The sequence below is a fragment of the Pezoporus occidentalis genome, unplaced genomic scaffold (assembly GCF_034315485.1).
Source record: "Pezoporus occidentalis ecotype Australia unplaced genomic scaffold, CSIRO_AGI_Poc_V1 ctg37, whole genome shotgun sequence".
Lineage (NCBI taxonomy): Eukaryota > Metazoa > Chordata > Aves > Psittaciformes > Psittacidae > Pezoporus > Pezoporus occidentalis.
The window spans coordinates 8,824,469-8,845,649 of NW_026915691.1; the positions used below are offsets into that span (position 1 = coordinate 8,824,469).

The 21,181-nt window shown below is 39.1% G+C and overlaps 1 protein-coding gene across 2 annotated transcripts in view; it reads right to left on the reverse strand.

Annotated features, from left to right (window-relative positions):
* Positions 1–21,181, reverse strand: part of TMEM132C (transmembrane protein 132C) — a 204,188-nt gene that overhangs the window by 169,418 nt on the left and 13,589 nt on the right. Inside the window, exon 1 of one of the 2 annotated variants that reach the window (XM_062631607.1) lies at positions 1,460–1,568. The exons of the other annotated variant lie outside the window; for it this stretch is intronic. The gene's annotated coding sequence lies outside the window, so the exon portion shown is untranslated. Of the gene's footprint in view, positions 1–1,459; positions 1,569–21,181 lie in introns of those variants that run through there. 2 annotated transcript variants of the gene reach the window in all.

Consider the following 21,181-nt stretch of genomic DNA (forward strand, 5'->3'; position numbering starts at 1 on the left):
ATCCCATACAGGGGCCAGGCATTTCGGACTTCAGCTCCTCTTTCTGCTCCGAAATCCTTAATCTATGGATTATTTGTACAAATGGGAATTAAAAAGAATTTGCCCTTTTCCCCCAATCTCTTCAGAGCCTGCATTTTTAAGACAGCTTTCAGAAGCACTCCTTTTCTGCTCTGTAAAACGTATACAACAAATGCAACAGAATTTAGGTGTGGGAGGGAACAGCACAGATAAGAACTCTACTCAACAAATTCCAGGCTCACAAGAGAGATCAGAGCTGACCCCTCTAGCTATTTTCAGATCTCCCTCCATCAGAGGGCTGCGGCTTAAGTATTTCTATGAAACTGAGGACCCAATACTTACAGGGCCCAGTTGGACTGGTTCAAATGACTCCGTAACTTACAACTACTTATTGAAAGATTACAGTAGTAAGTTCAGATGTTCTTTCTTTTCTATGACTCTAAGTACCCACTTATCCTAGTTAACACTAACATTTTAACCCAGTATCAAGGAATCGGATACATTGGATATACTATGTAGGTATGCTAACAGAAAGCAACAATCCAGTCCGAAGTTTATAACAAGTATTCTATCACACTGACTCAAAAGTGTGTTTTTCTTTTTTTTCAGTTTTTGCTGTGAATATAGTTTCACACCTCTTTTAGAAAGCTCACAAACAAAATTACATTAGAAGATGTATTGATCTAAGTGATAAATGCAGCAATTGAACAAAAATAACTAGTAAAATGCAGAAAAGCTAAGTTTCCAATTCATTTTACTTAATAAGGAGTATTGTAAATGGACTTACACTGTATACAAACTTACATTTGATAATTTGATTTATCAAATGGGATCTTACTGAGTAGAAACCAGATGATCTTAACGTCCTTTCCAACCCTAACTATTTTATGATGGTACACTAAGGTGCATTGTGCAAACTTTTATTACAGGAGCTGGGGAGGGAGTTCTAACAGCATTCCTATTCAGAAACACACTTCAGCCCATACTTACGAAGCCTTTGCTCTTACAAACAAGAGAATTTCCACTGATTGAAGCTGTGTGGCATTTTCTGAATGGCTGTTAAAATTAAGAGGGTATAAAATCAAACGATAAAATCCTTATCTGCAATACAGCTTCAGATAGATAATGTGCATACCTGTCAGAGCTCAACCCTTGGCTTTGATGCCAACAGTACAGGCATACCACCAAAATAATAATGAAGTGAATGTTACCTTAAAAAGACATCTCTGACAAAACCACTCAAACACATCCCTAAAGCACTGGCATTTAGTACTCTGCCCATGAGCAAGTCATATGTTGAACAGAACAAGCACAAAGTTAATGCCAAAAGGCAAGAAATCCAGACCTGAACCTTATGAGGAAAATACAGAATGTAGATTTCAATAATGAGAACTGTAAGAGAAGCCTGAGAATCATTTCCAGCTCCACAGTGCAGGGTTACCTGGTGTTTGCAATTTCTTACAACAATGGCTGCAGTTAACACATTCCAGCTGGGAATTAGTAGTAATGCCATGTTCAAAAACTCAGCCTTTGATTCCCTGGTGAAACGGATCTTGGATATCTCTCTACATTTGGAAACCACCTTCACCAAGCTCTGTTAGGTCCTCTAATCAGTCAGTCCTTTGGTCATTCCCAGCTAGGACCACAATTATGTGGCTATGGGATAAACTCCCCTCTTACGCCTGGAAATGTAAAACCAATAAAGGTACAATGTATAGTTAAAAAGAAAAAGATGGAAAAAACAAGGATTTAAAAATATATTTGCAAAATAATAACTAGAGTTCTAGTTCAGCAGGTCTGTTAGTAAAGTATATTATTTTGGAAGAAGGTTAGTGGGGGCATCATTTACAACACCCACATTAACTGCCTGACAAATATTCAGAGGTGTTGTATGTTGCAATTTAAAACACACATTTCAGCTTGCTATTCATGTCCCTGAAACCGTGATCAAAACTGCAAGCAAGAGTCTTCTGGTTAGATGTTGACAGGGTTTTGTTTTCAAGACAGACACATAAAAATCATAGCAAACTTCCATGCTTCTCTCCCTTCCTAACAAAACTTGACTAGAGAATTCAAAAGGGTCAGACCACACATACATGAATCACATTTGATCCTGGTTTATATAAGTCAATGGAGTCATGCCACAGATGGCCTTTAAATCTGCTCTGACCTGAAGTACTGATCAAATAGACCGGTTGAAGTGCACTGGATATTTTTTGCCACTGTCACTATAATATTTTAATCTTGAACGTGCTTAGTTTCAAAGCACCCCTATGAGACTGTATTATTCCTTTTTGTATCAGATGAACACAGACATGATTTGCCCAAGGTTACACATCTCGTGGTAGCAGAGTAGGGGAGTTATCTACATCTTCTAATTTTACATTACATTTACAAATGTAATGCCAGCAGGGGCAGGTAAGACAGTTTTTCTTATTCATAGTAGTGATCCTTTATTCATAAAAATTGCTCCCTGACATCATACAGTTGATCTAAAGATCATGATCGTGAGTGTACTGACGGGCTCAAGAGCACAGAATTTTTCATGTTCTTAACACGAGTCCATATTATAGTCTTTATTTAATATAACCTCGGGAAGGACTGCTCCAAACTCTAATCAGGATCTCCAATTCTATTTTTTAAGTACTCATTCAGGGCAAAGTAAACACAAGTATATTAATGAGATAAAAATGTTATTCTGCATCATGAAACTCAATGCAAAAGAGAACTAACCTAAGAAAGATCAGAAACAATGTAATTTAAATTCAGGGCCACAAACTGGGGTCAGCAGTCCAAGTTGGAAACTGAGGATGAAACCTAAAACCAGGGAAAGTCCTGTGTGCTGTTGCCAACAGAGTGAAGAGAAGAAAAAGACACAGAAACTATTGTGCATTTTAAATAGAAAACAGTATCATGGTTCTAGAACTGTATTAGCAACTGGCCTTTCAGAAAGAAAAGTCCACGTGAAAGCTGCTGAACCAATTACAGGACAAAACTGTTCTGGTGTCACCCCCACCACAGCCCCCTGTTTTAAGCATAAGGGCAGGTCCATCAGCTTTCAGTAAGAACTAGGTGGCTATTTCTGTTAGTCCCCTTGGAAAATTCCACCCCCATCTTTTCCACAGGTTCATCTACTCAGGTTCCAAAGATTTTGCCTTCTTTAGTGTCTTTACTGAAGAGAGTACATATTTTTGAACTGTTCTCACCCCATTTTCTATTGCACTGAAAGTAGGGGAAGAAAAAAAAAAAAAAACACACAACAGAAAACCCACAAAACAAATCCAGAAAAGCTCAGTTTAGCTTTCCCTTTTTAAATCCATATCTTTCCTCCCTGCACTCAGCAATGGGAAACAGATTCAGACAGCCTTAAAACACTATCTCAGTAACAAAGCATGCAATGTGCTCCATCTCATCTCTCCACTCCAACTGAGTTTACAGCAGTGGGTGGTTTTCAAACCTAACATTTGATCAAAATGAAAACCCGGGCATTCCTTTCACCCCATGACAGGCAGGCTGATATAAATCACAGCCTTCCCAGCAAGGGTTCTTCTACAGACAATGAGTTGTGGCAGTGCCTCAGAGATCAGTTCTGGCCATTGTAAGAGAAAGTTTCACGTTTTTAAAGCAGGCCTGGGCTTTTTACAACAGTACTAAAACCGAAAGAGGGAGAAAATTTATGGTATGGTTGTTTGAAGGGTGAAGAATGTGGTGTTTCCCCTTCAGCAGTTGTATTTTCAGTGCATTGCTCTGGATAGGTTTGTGCCAGTTTCTGCTTTTATTACTTGTATTTCAAAAGCATCAAAATCTCCAAACTGGGGCAGCCTTACAGTATTTTGCACACACACACATATGCATCCACACAGTTATAGGGAAAGTCAGAGTTCATGCATTGCTCCTTCACTGTTTTATCAGTAAAACAAAACTGCTCTGTTAGTCAACACTGCTGGGCAAAGCTCTCAGATCTGTCTGCCCAAGACTGCACCACAGACACCCTCTGCTTCTCATTTAGTAATGCGGACAGAGTAGGTAAATGTTAAGTAGTAACTATTAAATTTATGTGTGTGTGTGCACAAGACTACAGTATCTGATCAAAGCAAAGCTGATACCATCCACAGTACCGTTGCTTTTCCTTGCTCACCCAATAACCTATTAGAAATGCCCTTCAGTCTCAACAATTTTAAGCCTTGACATCAAAAGATCAGCTTATCCTTCAGGGCTAAGCTGACTGACAGGTGGGGGTCAGGAAGAAATCCAGTCTCCTCCCTCCAGCCCGGTCATACAGAGCTGCACAACTGGCTCAGCACATTAGGGGGTTACTTCTGCATTCCTCAGAGACACTTGAAAAGGCCACCTCCAGAGCTCAGACAATGTATTTGATGGACCACTCATCTGTTCCTCTATCCCAGCTTTGTGTAACAATAGCTAAGTTTACATGAGGCTGCACCTCTTCAGAGGCAAGAAGTTGGTGCTATCATAGAAGTTCGCTATTATATTATACAAGAGAGCTGCAGCACTCTTGCTGCCGTTAGAGATCTACATACCTGCCAGAAGCGGAGGATGTAAGTGGGCTTTGAGCAGCACTGTATGTATCAGCTGGTCCCACTTAAACAGATGCTTTCACAAACCCCTGGGGAATCCAACAAGTATTCGAAAGGATGTCTATCCTAAAAATCTACTCCGCTACAGAACAGTAAGCACTAATAGCAGTAAAAGTAAAATGAGTATAATGAACGCAGATTAAAAGAGGAATGAGGCAGACAGCTTAAGAACATACACTGAAGAAAGAGGAGGCAATGGGAGGAAAAAAAAAATAAGAGTGCCCGCAGAGAACAGGGACACGTGCCCTCAGTGCAAAGAGTTTTTACAGCCATGCAGAGGTGCACATGGAGAGGCATTCAAAGGTTTTCCCCTTGGGGTACATGTATCTGTGATCAAAAGGCAAAGAACTACTCCAACAGACACTATGGTACAACTCTATCATGCTCACCCCCAGAAGGAGAGTCATGAGCTTTATACTCTACAACTTTGTAATGCAGATGACAGAAGTCAGACCTGGTCAGCATTATTTTTTCAAAAGCATGCAAATATCCTCCACCAAGAGGCTCTAATTGTACTTCCCACACACACACTCTTCCTAAAAAGAGGAAAAATTAGGACAGGGCAAGAATCTCAAAGAGTTGGACACTTACATGCACTGAGGTGTTCATCCATACTGAGTTTCTGAATGTTCCTTTCTATCAATATTTTTTCTACCCACAAGTGCATCAGTTAACTTGAAGTACTTTGCTGACTAAGCAGAAGCCAGGGTTATATTCCAGCGACACAAGAGTTGTTTCTATCACCTGGGAACACACTCCACTCTACCTCACCAGGTTTGGCTATGTTACTTGTATTCAAGTAACCCATTCTCATGTGAATGATTTGCAGTGCAAAATGCAAGAGATGCAATAGTAGATATATGCCTCAAACTCATCTTTCCCCACAAATGGGATGCTACATTTTTCTTCATAAATTTTAGGACCCAAGCCAAGCAAAACAAGGCTAGTAGTTACTTAATGAACAAAGTATTGTTTCTGAAACTACAATCCACAGTACAGAAGCTGGGAAATCAGCTTGTCCATCTTTACAGATACACATAAAACTGGCTTTAAAAGCATTTTCTGATTTTCAGTCATGAATTTGAATTTCTGCAGCCCACTACTACTTAAATTAGGCCATAGCTTCAAATCCAATAGCCAGTTCAGCAGTACCAGAACTTTCCAGTAACTGAACTTCAACAGTGTGATAATTCTGTGAAGCTTCAGTGTTAACTAATGCAGGAATTAGCACAAGTCTTGGAGCAGCAAGTTTAGTGCCGTGCAATCACAGGCAGCTGAGCTGGAGTTATGCTAAAGGCCCACAGAATATTCATATACCATTGCACATCAGGACACATATCTAATAACTGATATTTCATTTCTGAAAAATAAGCATGAGCCGCCACAGGAGGAGAGTAGGAAAAGAACAGAGGCATATTACAAAACCAAATGATCAATTTAAGTTTTGTGACTGTCAATGTTTTAAGACTCAAGGAACAAATATGCCAGGCTCCCTGAAAATTCATGGTAACAAGGTAAGAAAAGAAAAAACACTTGTCTGTACTCAGATTTAACTACATTTTTAAATAATATTTCCTTTCTCTTATCAGCTTCATTTCAATACAATGTGGTGTGTGAACTCATGCCGATACACAGGACCAGATCCTCAGCTAATTTGCATCACTAACTTTAAATAACAATGCATGAATAGACAAGCGCCTGTTTTATAGCATCCTCTCTTTCAGCTTTTCCCTTGTCTCAGTTCATTTCCTCATGGCATGCTTTGTTCTTAAAGCAGTCTTAACCACTCATACATCAAAATATTTAATCAACATTTCTTAGTCAGAAATTAATCCTGCTTTAGACTGATTCAGTGAGAGACTCTGCAGTGGACTCAACATAAAAAAGGGTCAGGATGCATTTCCGCGGTGCTTTAGAAAAATCAGTGCCGACATGTTTTTAATGAAAATCAATAAGTGACATTAGATAATGAAACGAACATCCAGCAGCACTGCAGTCAGGCCATTTAGGCAATCAGTTTTAGAAGCAAGCAGTGAGGTTTAGCACTTGAGTGTGCAAGTAACATGTGCTTAAATAAAGTACTACTTTTACTTTAAATGAGAATTTTCAAATCTGTTTCCTGTGAACAATGACTCAAGGGCTTACAATTTCCCTTCTCCCTGTTCCCTCACTCACCCCCAACTCCAAGTAAATCAGCCTTAGGAACCAGTGTCACGGTTCCTCTAACACTGTCTCTCCATTGGGAACCACTGACCCGTGGAGCTGCCGAGAATGCTTTGACAAGCTGCAGTGCAGCCTCAGCAGGGGAGAGAGATCCATTAAAAGCAGAAGTTGTGAAACTCTTTAGAAGAGGCCTGTCCCTTCTCAGAGTAATTAATTCTTTGACTGCCACACTGAGATGCAATGAATGAACACATACTCTCAGGAGTAACAACTATGCTAATGGGGAGAAGCTGGGCAGACAAAGAATACAAGTGCACACTTGAATCGGGCTAGACTCTCTATATGAAAACCAATGGTGCTATACACATGCCTGAAAAATCAACAAAACTCCATCGAAACCTACCTCATAGACCAGTATTTGCCATGGAGATTAGCTTACACTCACATATTCTTTACCTAAATCCTGTTGGAGCCACCCACACAACTGATAAGCTTTGCATCAGTTTCTAACCTATAAAGTACATTCCCAAAATTTTGGATGTAGGCACACACAAGATCTCTCCCAGTCACAAAAGATGGTCATCTCAGTGGGACTACAACAAAACTACCACTCCAAACTGCATGACTTGTATGCAGACTTGCTGGCTGAAGCAATGTGCTTGAAGAACACGGCTCAGGCCACTGAGGGACTCATTGCAGCATGTGAGTGCAACAGGATTGGTCTCACATGCTTTTCCTGTAGGGGAGGAGGAATTCCATTTACTTAGGGTCTGTGCATTTGATTAGGATTTGAATAAGTCATTCGCAATACCAAACAGTCTCTGAACTCAGTATCTTCCTGGATATTCTGTTTGCAAGTTTTAAACTAACACTGAAATGCAGTAAAACAACCAACAGTGACAAAAATCTATCAACTTGATAGCAGAAAATAAAACAATCTGGGGAAAAACACCAATCAGAACACAGAAGTAAGAGCTCATTATTAAATGACACTCCAAGAAAGGGGGGGCTGCAAGAATAAACCTTTCCACCAGGAAACACATAGCAAACCCTCACCTCTGTGCTAGTTCTGTCTGACTCATAGCTTAAAAAAAACCCAACACAAAAAAGAAACCTAAACTTTAAACAGCTCCAGTCAGTTTCACTGTTCTAAATCCCACTGTTTCAAAATTAACAAGGAAACAAATAAACAAATTTCCCTCAAGGGTATGAAGTATTCACACTTTCCAGGAAAGTTAGCAAATTGCATAAACCCAAGCACAACCGTAGGCTGCATTGTATGTTTCAATGAAAGCTAGCAATATTTGAGGACAGATTTGGAACAAAAGCCTACCCATGGAGTCAACAAGATGACTGCAAGATTCATTACAAAGTCAGACATGGAGTTCTGGCTTCTGGCTGGACAGAAGGCTGTAGCATTAACACATGGTTCATTACAACAGAATTAGAGCCTGGTTATTCAGTACTGCAGAAATTAGGGATGGTACACATCAAACGGATTTTCCCATGAAAACACAGGGCCTCCAGACCAGCCCTAGAAAAATCACTAATTATGGTGCAGAGCCTATTTACATTCACAGAATACAATTTGTGTTTGGCAGTTCTTTGTCTTGATTTTTCCCACTGCAAAGGATTTCAAAGTTATCTTCATGAAAAGACATGACTGAATCTTTTTTATATTAGAGCAGAAATTTGAACAGAATTAAGATATAAAAATAGTCCAAAATGTTAATTTAATATTTTCTCTTATCAAGTGTACAATGATGTTTTATTAGCAAAATATATTTCTTTGCACCTCATAAGCAATGACTGTTACATTGAATTACTGTTGCAATTTAGACAGTTACATGTAATCAATCAGAGAAGATTTTAAGTTGTTGCTACTTAATGGCTAATTCCTCAAAACACAAAGTATGCGAGTTCATGCAATCAGCCTCCTACAGAGTGAAAGTAATGAAGATGTTGCAAAATAAGTAAATGTTTGAAAGTAAAGAAAGCCAAAGATCTTGGAGGGGAAAAGGGGAGCGTCCTTAGTATTAATAAAATGCTTCCAAAATACTTGTAATGAGTACAGTATTTTGTATTGATTTCCACTGAAGTTCTCAATAAAACACGTTATGCAGTATAATGAACTCTGCAACCTCTTCTAGCAAGTTAGGATGCATTTGAAGAGTTTTTACTGAAAATAGGTCCAAGTCACCAAAAGCAGAGAACAAAACTGTACCAAAATGTTCATTTTCTTAACCCCTATTCACTGCTGCTTACAACATGTAAATAACACCAATAAAAAAAAAAAAAGCTTCTTCCACTAAAAAAAAAAAAAGCATTAACACCACCCAGCTTTTTAGGGTCTTTCTTATTTACAGTCTTTTATATAACAGCAGATTCTCAATTGGTTTAAGTCAAAAAGCTCCTTAATATTAACAGAGAGAGATCCTATTTTTTCTTCCAGCTAAACTCTCCGAGTATTTTATAATTACACGAGGTTTTACTGAAGATACAGATAAATGAGGCAGTGCCCCAATTACGTGTCTTGTTCTCTGTTTCCTTCTGAAAAGAAACGGATCCTGGGTTTGATGCTGCTAGGAACCCAGTTTTTGCAATTCAGTTTCCAGTGAGCTCATAAGCTCACTTCTGAGTGCCATTCTTCTTAGCTTGGAAATTCTCAGCCACCTCCTGCTCCTTATTGACTGCAATGTGAGCTGGCCTGGATCCTCACTGACAAAAGCAGCATAAAAAAAGAGGTAAGGGATACAAATACAGGTGTTTCCATGATCCACACATGAAAGTATCAGGAAGTTACTTTGTACTTATAAGCCTTTAAAGAAGGTGAGAAGCAGGTAATAATGAGGGATGATTAACAATACAGAAAACAATATGAAAAGAAGCAACATGGGAGGACCTGGGAAGAAGTGGACTTAAACCCAATATATAAATCTTAACCCTTCCAAATCGATCCACAGACATGTATTAATACAAAGGTGTAACCACTACTAAGTGTTTGTAATTTGAAATGACATAGTCATAAAAAATACTAGTTATTGTATTTGTTGTCACTGATTGTTTCTCTTTTACATGGGATGCTTTATCTGGAGCTTGGTCAGTTCTCTTCTTGACACTTGCTAAACTAATCTGATTAACTAAATGAATCCCCAGAAGCAGCTAGCACATTTTCTAAATGGTTGGCTAACTGGAAGGTTTCTCCTGCCTCACTGCTACAGCTGACTCAGCTGGATGGATGGCTGACTCTCCCCAGAGGACAGCCAAATGAATGGCTTTATAGCCCTCGTTCCCCTGGCAATCTGTCATCAAGTTCAAAAGCAACTTTCCGATTTCTCATCCCTACTGGTTATACACCAGTGCATCATTAAACAAACAAATCTGAAGTAACATCTCTGCTAATTTTCAACATACAAACTTGTGCATGCCAAATTCAAGTCAGACACAGAAGCAGTTCACCAAGATTGTTACATCTATTTTTTACACACATATTTTGAATAGGCACACAAATTTTTTTTTGCAGAAAGAGAAGGAACAAAAGGAAAATTCAGGGACACAGTTCAAGTATGTATTTTTAGTATAAAAAATGCCCAACAGCTAAATTAACCTACTGATTTCTCTGACATAATATATCTTGACTATACTAAAGACACATGAAGCCTCATCCTCTTACAAAAGAAAACAACTGCTATAGCAAATTTACCTACTCCAGTGCAACACCTAAAGCATGCTCAGTCAATTTTCAATTTAGGTTTTACTTTATTTTCATGTACCAGACAGGGAATGGCCCAATTATACTAAAACTTACTCCAAAGCATCACTTGGCTCCACTAGGTCACCCACAGGTCCATGTGCAATTCTGACCCTCTCTGATACAGGATTCCTGAGGTCAGACCCCCCTCAAAGCTCACTACTTTTCAGCATCAACTCCAAAGCTCTAGAGATTCATTATCAGCTTTGCAGCTCTACCATTTGCCAGCCTGGCACTACACAATTTTATTAAGCAGTAGCAAATACTTAATTGCAGAAGTATGATAAAAGAAAATATGGTTGAGCAGGAGGAAACAAAAGTCTGGAGAGACTTTCCCTCTTCCCTCCTTATCCTTAATAACATGCCTCCATTTCGTAACAGATCAAGAGGGACTTTATATGTCAATCTGCACTAACAAAAGCATAATGAAAAAGTCTGTCACTTCCTCAGTTACTGTGAGGGAACACAAATGAATTCCACAAAGGAACAACTCAAAGCAATCAGATTCACTTTCTGCACAGTTGGGGGAAATGCAATGCTGTCCAGAAAAAAAAGGATTTAAGAACAAAACAAGCAAACAAACAAAAAAAAACCCCAACAACAAAACCACACTAAAATTTGCTTTCTTCAGAGTCATCAACCCATTTGAATGAAAAGTCCACCTTTCAACTACAGATTGGAAAAAATAGTGAATCACCACAGCAAATGTGCTTTTCAAAGCTACTATAAAAACATCCTCTAAGCTTTTCAGAGGTAGAACTCCTTCCATATCTTCAACAATCAACACACTCCTTTATCAACCGCACACCACTGCCCTTGTTTCCTTGCTGTGGCTGGACAGAGGTCACAGCAAAGCACATTGCAAACTAGATGCTCAGATTATATCCTGTCTCAGGACTATAGTTATTAGATCAATTTTCTTGCAAGTGGCATTTGAGAGAAACCTCCCTCACAACATCCTGTATCATGCGTCTGGCCATATCACACCATACATCTGCTCCACAGTTGAACATATGCGATTCTCAATGAAGGCCTCTCTACACTCACTACTGAGTATTGCCCAAAGAGCCCTTCTAAAAAATTCCACAAGTGCTCTTTTAAGGGCCTTCTGTACTTGGCAATTTGGTGAGAGCTGGATACTCAGCATCCCTTTAGATCACACTTTCAAACTCAGCAGAATACAAATCCCTGCCTCACACGGCATGAAGGTGCCTCACGTGTCAGGAAGGGCTGGCTGAGAGGCAAAAGGCAAACAGCTGCACTGTTTGGCTTTATTTTTTTAATGTTTTGCATTAGGCTACTACTAATGCAATTAGCCTGAAGCAATTCACCCAACCTCCTCACCCTCCCGATTCACCATGTGGAAGAGCCAATAAGAAAAATACATCTACAGAGCAATTAAACAATCTTCACTGACAATGACTGATACCTTGTCTGAGGTGTGCAGGATTTGACAACTGTTATCCAGTCTAGTCATGCTGTCAAGCTGCCTATATACCTTAATATCTTCATACCATAAAGGTACTGAAAACCAGCAAACACAGACTTTCCTTAGAACTGCACCAAAGCATATTCTTGATGCATAAACTTCTGAAAGAGGAATTGAAGGTCAGGGGAATAACTAGAATCCACTTAGCATACACAAAACCCTCAGCCTAGCTACACATGTAACTGTGAAAAGCAGTCACTAATGAAATACTCCAAGGGAACAGAGTAGGCCAAGTCAGTTCTTCCCACTCTGAATTCAGACTTCACTAATGAATGCATTACATCTGGGACTGTAACGAGTAAATCCCAGGCAGAGTGAGCTTCTCACCTTGACTGCATAGTTCCTATCACTATCTGAATTTCACCTTGACACAATATTCCCATCACACTGTCACAGATGGCAGATTTCTGAATCACGATAAGAAAACCCTTGAGCAGTCATTTTTAAAGGCAATGCAGAAACACTTTTACCAAGAACTACAATATCTCTACACCAGGCACACTAGGATGGCAAGCTAGGCCAACCAACTAAGTAGCAATGCTAGACTTTCAGAGGCCTTACAAACAATACACATTGCTCATAGCTTGAGCAATAAGGCATGCACCTAGTAAAGAATTAGAAGGAACTGGACATAACTGAGTAGAAGCTTGGTCTGAGAGTCCATGGTAGGTAGATAAGTGATAAAAATAACATATTAAATATCTAGTCCCCATACAACTGTTACTATTTCTCACATATAAGCAAAAAAGCTACTCATCTATACATAAGTTTCTGTAAGCAGGTACCAAAATTTTAATTATCATGTAGATTTTTCATTCTAATGTGAAAACCCAGATATGCACGGGCACAAGTAAGGGCAGAATAGAGTCTTAAATATTTAGTCTCTCTGAATCTTCCACATTAATCATTTAAACTAACCAAGCATCTTAAAAATCTATAGAATACTCCAAAGCCTTTCTGTTAAAGGTAGTTCTAAGGGTACAATCAGTTCCTCTCCTGCTCTGACATCACACAAAGTATCTCAGGCAGCAGTTAATAAATCTGAGCCCCCATGACAGATTTCATCTTCCATAGAAAAAAAAATATCTGGAAAGGAAACAAAAAAATAAAAGAGGATCTGAGGAAAATCTATTCATTGATCAGGGCAATGAGAGTGCTAAATTCAGCTGGCAAACAGCAACCTGGCAAAGGACTCATTGAGCCCACTTTTGAGCGTGCTGTCACAGCTTTGTTCTGTATTGTATGAACTCAATGAGAAAAGGAGCATGTTTTTATATGCACACATCCAGCACTGCAATAGTCAGAACCTTTGAGATCCAACCTTTCTTTATCCATTAAAAATCCTCCTATACTGTGCAAACCCAGACACAGATTCTAAAATTTCTCAATACCAAAAATTGTGTCACCAGCAGTTGGCATATTGCAATGGAGAAATCCTCATGTTTCATAACAAAACACTCACACAAAGATGGTCACTTTCTTTTCACTGATCTCTCTAAGCAAATTTACAGTAATCCCACATCTAAAAATAAAATACTTAGAAGCCATAAAGCAAGGAAGCCCTTCCCCTCTTCTATGAAAGATTACACATCAATTCAAGCACAGATATGAAGAGTGGAAGGGGTTAAAATCTGTATACAATGGGAAAGAAGGCTAAAAAGCACTAGTACCATTAATGTTAAAACCACTAATTTCAGTCCCTTTGTGCATTCAGAGGCATTCTGGTCTTAATTTCCTCACTGAAATCAGATGTCTTCACTGATCATCAGAACACTCATGCTACAGCTTGTAGAAGTACAAGCCCAGCTTGTCCTGGGTTCAAGCTACAGCAAGCTTCGTGGCTTCCAGTATCTGAAGGGGGCCTATAAGGATGCTGGGGAGGGACTCTCCATTAGGGACTGTAGTGATAGGACAAGGGGTAATGGGTTAAAACTTAAACAGGGGAAGTTTGGATTGGATATAAGGAAGAAGTTCTTTACTGTAAGGGTGGTGAGGCACTGGAATGGGCTGCCCAGGGAAGCTGAAAATGCTCTATCCCTGGCAGTGTTCAAGGCCAGGCTGGACAGAGCCTTGGGTGAGATGGTTTAGTGTGAGGTGTCCCTGCCCATGGAAGGGGGTTGGAACTAGATGATCTTAAGGTCCTTTCCAACCCTAACTATTCTATGATTCTACAATTCATCTGAAGAAAACAGGGAACTCGCACAGGAAGCAGCTAAATGCATAACCTGATGATTACCCAGAAACACAGCTTTCAATGTTGAAATCAGGAGGGTGGGAATGGAAAAGGATAACAGCAGTTACGAATCCTGATCAGCATCAAAGTATGAACACAACCGGGAAAGAAAAAAAGGTACATAACCAAGAGACAAGGTTTCACAAGGAATTAATGCTATATATTTGCTCTGTCATTGTACATAACCAAATAGACGTTATAATACTGAGACAGCCTGTTACAGTTACATTACAAGCAGCACACTGCCTGTTACAATAATTAGAGCTTTAACAAGCTCTAACACTAAATGCTGCAACACGGCAGTGTCATGATCATCTTAACCCTCAAGCTGTCCAACTGAGAAGGGAGGTTGTGCTTATATTAGTTTGTATTAGCACACCACTTATCTGGTTTCTAAAAGCAGAATTAAAATCTTCTGCCATGTGCTGACACCTGGCTGCTGTCCAAACCCATACTTCATTTAGTATTGTCACTGAAAAATGGATAAGCAAAACTGGAAGGAGATGAGCAGAAAGACAGTTGCCCATTACTGTCAGTCCATTCCATTCGCCCGTTCCTACAGCCTTGTAGGGACAGGAATGCTTCAGAAGTCACATGTCAAGAAAAATGTTTACTAAACTCCCCAATTTAGGCTGTTGGTCCCCCTTTCTATATCCAAAAGCTTAATCACAACATCACTTCTGCACAAGCAGCCTGGGTGTAAATTTAACCTCAGTGACGAGTTTTCTGTGTTTCTAACACAAGTTGCGCATAACCAACATTCTTACAATGCGTTTCCTGACTTGAGAAAACAAGATGAGCACCTTCTGGAAATGTTAATTCCCACACATAGGTTTTGTGTAAGGTTTCAAACCTTGTTTCTCACAAACTCTTGAAACACTACTCCAGTGGTATTTCAAGCACAGAAGCAAGATTTTCAGCTCTACCCCAGCTCCATCCAGTGATACAATGGGAATTGTTCACTCTAGGCCACACTGAATGCAGTAGCTCAGTGACAGGTAATGGTTTCTAGCTCCAATAGCTTTTTTCTTTTTTTTAACTTAACCACATCGTATCTGTTTCATTCCTCTTTTCCATATATTCCCAGAAACATGGGAAATGAAGTGGTAGAATTAGCATTTAACTAGCTTTGGAGCCTCCAGCAGCCCTGTTTTCCACATTGCAGAAGTTCCCAGGACCTTGCCAGAGCAGCATTGTTTTACATGCCAAACCCAGCTAGAAAACAGAAATAGGAATATGGCGATTTGCTCACCAATTTGCATACATATCCAGTAAGGATACTATGAAAAAAAGTAACGAACAAAGTAATAGCAGTCCATAAAAGACAAAGTGAATGAAAGATTAAGAAGGCAGGGTCAAGTATTTCAACAAAGTTATTTACCTGTTTATTAATTGAGACAGCATTTCAGAAACCTTATAGCAATAGGGGTTCTCACTTATTCAGCAGTTAAGCTGTGCTCATGTTGAATATCTCTCCCTATCATAAGTACACATAATGGTCCTTCACCAAGGGAAGGAAATCTCTTCCACTGTCAGCTCTGCACTACCTGACCTGCTGGATAACTTATTCCATGAAGCTATCACTTTGCAGCGGCCATTCCCATATCCTTAAATATTTCTAGAAGAGCAGAACTGGCGAAGTACATACACACCCGTACCTCTTTCCATCAGGAATGCCGCTCATAGAGAAAGGAAGAATAAGAATAGTCAGGACTTATGGTTTATCATTCTTTTGACAGTCAAAGTAAGACTGAAGTGCACTCCTTTTATTCAGTCCCACCCTTTCTCTCACAGGGTCTGGGGTAATTAAAGTATTTTACTACCTGACTGACAGTCCAGTGCTCCATGAGCTACAAGGCTATTAACAGGCATGCATATTCTAGAAAGAATGTAAACAGAGCCATGGCATAATATCCAGCAGTAATCTATATCAGCATTCTGAAAAATCAGGGCATACTCTGCAGAACTTCCCTTCACCCCCTCCATTGATTTTCTTATTAAAAAAAATCAAATCCAGTCTCAAGTGAACAAAGATAAGACCATGAACGTTCTCATTTTCCTCTAAGCATTCAATTTGCTAACGCATTTTAGCTAAAATTCCTGCTTAGTCACGCCTGACACAATCTAGTCTTTTAGGCAAACATTCCCTCCATTCTATGTGCTATGGCTGCCAGCCAGTTTTCAGTTGATGCACCCAGTGTTTTTCTGCTTGTGTCCAAGCACAGTGAGATCTCTTAAACCTGCTCTCACACAGCAGTTTTACCCTTGCATATGCTCTCCATTTATAAACAAAGCATATGCATATTTATGTATAGGCAGGCCTAATATGTGCACATTAATTTGAGAGATATCAAACAGGAACACATCAGATCCTCTAACTCAGGCTACACACAGGAAAGAAAAAAAACTGTCTGTCCTGAAACAAATAAATCTTTCTGCAAACAGCAAGAGGACATTATTCTTCACCCTGGAATTAAAGCCCTGGTGCAGGTTGATTTAAACAAAAGCCTCTGCTTCTGTGGAAAAATAGTAACAGAAAAGTATAATAATCATTATTTAAAAAACAAACCCCAAAAAAACCACTAAATGATTGCCATCCTCACTACCGGGTCCTGCCTAACTTAGCTAACTGTTTAGTCTTGGTACTAAGGGCAAGAGTGGGCTAAGCATGTTTAGAAAGAAAGGATAATTATTTTTTTTTTCCCATTACCTGCAACAGTGGATGGTAGATGGCAAAACAGTTTCCAAAACAACTCTGCCAAATCCATATAGGCAGGTGCGAATTGGAAAGCAAGAGCAGGAAGTCCAAGTCCAACTTGCAATCCACCCTCACTGATGCTGAAATGAAAATCATTAGATCTCAGTTCTCTTCCTGTGCTATTCTTATGTTTCTCATGCCTGAAGCTGCAAGCATATCAAGTTTCCTTAGGTTGAAAGAGCACTGGGAATTTCTCCGAACATTCAAGTATTTCTTCTCTTCAAAGAGGAGCAAGTTCTTGCTTCAACTGTGTCTGCTCAAGGTTTTTCCAGAAACGCAGCAGAATAGCCCCTGCTCTGGAAATTGTTAACTGTTCCCCAAAATATGATTAATTTCTGAGTGATTGTTTTGAGATAGTTGGTCTGTGGCCTCAGCTCTAATTACATTTCTCATGTCAATTAATTAAAACCATGCTAAATGAAATGCCAGCTTTTATTTAAAGGTTGGGGGGGGGGTCATGGGATACAATTAGATGTTACCAGACGTGATCTCAGCAGGTTTTCAATTATTCTATGTATAACAGGTCCCTAATTCAATACAAAGCTGTAATTAAGAATGTAATTAACTTGTGGCATTCTACTGATGTCATACACCACAAGAACACATAATGAGCTACAGTTTTTAGTGCAGAATTCTTAATGGATTGGTTTGTTTCATTGAGAATGAATTAGGTACATAAAAATAATTTACTATGGGAACCTGGCCAACATAACAGCCACATTTAAAAAACAAGTGAAATATAAAACAAGAGCCAATAAACTTTGTCCTGTCAAGGACAATCTGGCCAGAACCCAAATCTGCACCTGGTAACCATGGCATGGAACTGGTGGACTTGCCTTCAGAACTCACAGAGCGCTTAATGGCTATGCCTGTGAAGAGATTGGGAAGAAGCACAGCATGTTTGCAGATGCATCTACTTATAATCTGCATGTGGGCAGCCTGTCTGAATAGGAATAGAAGCAAATTAAGCTGCCTGATGTTGTTTTGGTGATATACTGAGCTGTCTATGTACACAGCAGACAGAGTCCCATGTGCTTTACAGATCATCTTCCAGACTTGAATGAAGCAGAGCTTCTCAGTCCACAGTCTGCATTAAAATTCTGGATTTCAGTCTGAGTTTTGTAAGCTACCATGATGTATCCAATCTCTGTGCTACCACACCACTCACTGAACTTAGGAGAAACCCTCCAGGTCACTTCTGCTTATTAAAGGAAAGCTTGCGCTTCTGAAACACAGACTGTACTGCTGTACTGTCCAAACCAAACCTTCCAGCTCTCAGACACAATTATTTGAACACCACCAACTCCTTAGATCTTTAATTTTTAGTAGACAACATTTAAGGGGAAAGAAGTCACTGTAAGAAAAGTTTCCTGAGAAAACTAAGACAGGCTTCAGAAACAGGCCATAAGTACTATAAATTATTGGTCTATGTTCATGCAGTGAAAACAAAAAAGCCTAGATAGTATTTCTTTTTCATCCAAATAAGCCCCCTTGCAACAAAGGTATGAGGATAAAAGCCTGATTTATCGGCTAAGGCATCTCCTCCACTATAGTTCATTGGTGATGTGTAAGTAAAGAGATGAAAATATCATCACATACGGCACTGGCAGGCACTCTAGGAAATATCCAGGAACGTTATAGCCATTGAATAGGCTTCTCTGAGTCTTTAAAAGAAGACATCTTTTTTTTTTTTGCTTTCTCTCTAAGCACTTATTTTCCTGTCTTATGGAAACAAAAATGAAGTAATTAATGGAGTGTCTTATTACTCTATTTCTGAAACCAACTGAAGGAAATTACCACTTTGATATTCAAAAATCAAAGTTTTATTTTGTATGCTGACTAAAAGGAACCTCCTCATACAACAGACAAAGCTATTCTCAAAATATTAACCACTAAACTCAAAAGTGTGTAAATAGATTCTCCCAACTCCACTCTTAACAGCTTAATTAGCAGGAATATATACAAAGACCTTAATGGAAGTCTGACTGCTTGCTTTGGAGGAGCCTATAAAAAAAAGTTTAAATGCAGACCTAAAAACTTCATCAGATTAAAAACTGGGAGAGGTTCTTGAAGTATTTTTATCAATCACACAGATCAGCGCCATTCTTGACCTTGAACATGCTCAGCCTTTTTTGCAGTGTGTTGAATCCTTACTCCCTGACAGCTGCAAAGAACTTTTAGGGGATTCTCTAACATCGGGACTCTGGTGGGGGGAAAACTTTTCTTATGCATGCAGTGTGACAAACTGGAATGCAGTAAAGTGGGAAATGATAAATGCCTGCAGAGATTAATTCCATTAAATCTATGCATTTAAGTTAAGTTCTTCTTCAGCTCTTCCTATAATAAAGGAAGAAACAAGGATGCTTCCAGATAAAGTCATCTCTCAGATGTTCTCAATCACTACCCTCTTTTTCTAAATAAGGTAGCTCTGTAATAACATACCTCAGGTACCCACTACAATCATCTGGAAAGAATCCACTAAGTAACCTGCTCAAAGATCACCAAGAATTATTATAGAACAGCAGCATTCACTGAACTTAAAGTAAGTCACAGACACTGAACTTTATTAGCTCAAGTCCAGTATCATGGTCACTGACTTTGGTAAGATCAAGTCCTGAGCTGCAGCTTCAACATTTGTGTTGCCACAGGATCCAATTCCATTCAGTCCTAGCTTCTCAGACTAACACTATCAGAAGCCATTATCACTTTTTGTGCAGGTCAATAAAGTTACACAGGTAAGAGACAAAGTTTTACCTATTTGCGTACAGTTTCTACTACCCTATCTGACCACAAAGCTACTGAGAGCCATCTTATAAAAAAATACCTAAATCAGATATACCTTTGAAACAACTGAGAGCACGTACAGCAAGTCATAAACATGGCCACCTGACCAGTTCATAAGGAAATATCACTTTGATTTTCTTTCTTTCCTGCACTCTGTTCAAAGGCCTAATTAAAAGAAGCCAAAAAGTCACAGGTTCTTCCCCCCGTGACCTCTATGGCTGGTACATTTTCAAAACATGCAGTACTCCAAGCTGGCTGCATTGTGGGTCCACCACCATCCCCTACAGGCACACATGGTATTCTAACATCCTTTCACTGAACCCTTCATTTCCATTTTTTCTTCTTTCCTCACAACTTTATTCTCCTGTGATGAACCGTCACTTAGTGAAATAGAAACACACATTGACCTATCTTACACCAGGATATTAACCACGTGAATGTCACTAAAAGAAAAGTGTTCTTGAGCTCATCTGCCCATGGAGGATTTTTTCTTCAAGTAGTTATCACATAGAGACATGTTCAAATGTTACTGAAGAAACCTTTCAGTTTCCTAAAATATCGTTCCAATAAACCCAATCCAGATGCTGTCTTTATACATTTTGCTAATGCTGTCAGTTTTTAATCAAAATAGAACTGATTGAATTAATGGCCTTAATTAACAATAAAAAGTTCTTTGAATCACAAGATGTGATTTCACATCAAAGTGACACATAAAGAGTTTGAGTTCAAATTTATTCCCATGTATCCAGGGCCTTTCTTCAGGATTCTTACTCTTTTTCCACAGCTCAAGATGTTGGCACTTCATGAATCAATCTCAAAGGATATTAAAAGCAGCAGGAATAGCCTACAATGAGCCAGAAGGTTCCTTACAAAAAAGGACGTTAAGTTTGCCAAGGAAAGCACTAAAAAAGTAATAAGGAAATCCAGACTTGAACTTAATTCATCCCAACATACATATGCATTAAGATACAGCCTTTAATGACATATTATTTCTTCCAGAGAACTTCTGCCTAAGGCTGACAAAATGGATAGCTACTCACCATTTCTGCAGCATTACGTATAAGCCTTTGCATTAATTCAAGATGCAATATTTAAGTGTTGCATTGAATCCTTAAAACTGATAAGCTTTTTACGCAGCTCATCACAGTACTATACACCAGACTTCAGAAACATTGATACATTTCCTTACACAACACTCTCCTGGAACAGAGTTTTCTATAATTTTTAAAAGGGTGAACTGCAGCACAGCAAAATTAGTAACTACACTCTCAGAAGCATCTGCTAATACAGATGCCTAATTTAGAAAAACTGTGGCCTGATTTTCTGATGAATTAAGTGTAAGTTCTGAGCAAATCTCTTGCTTATGTTAGGGACAGCTATAAAACAT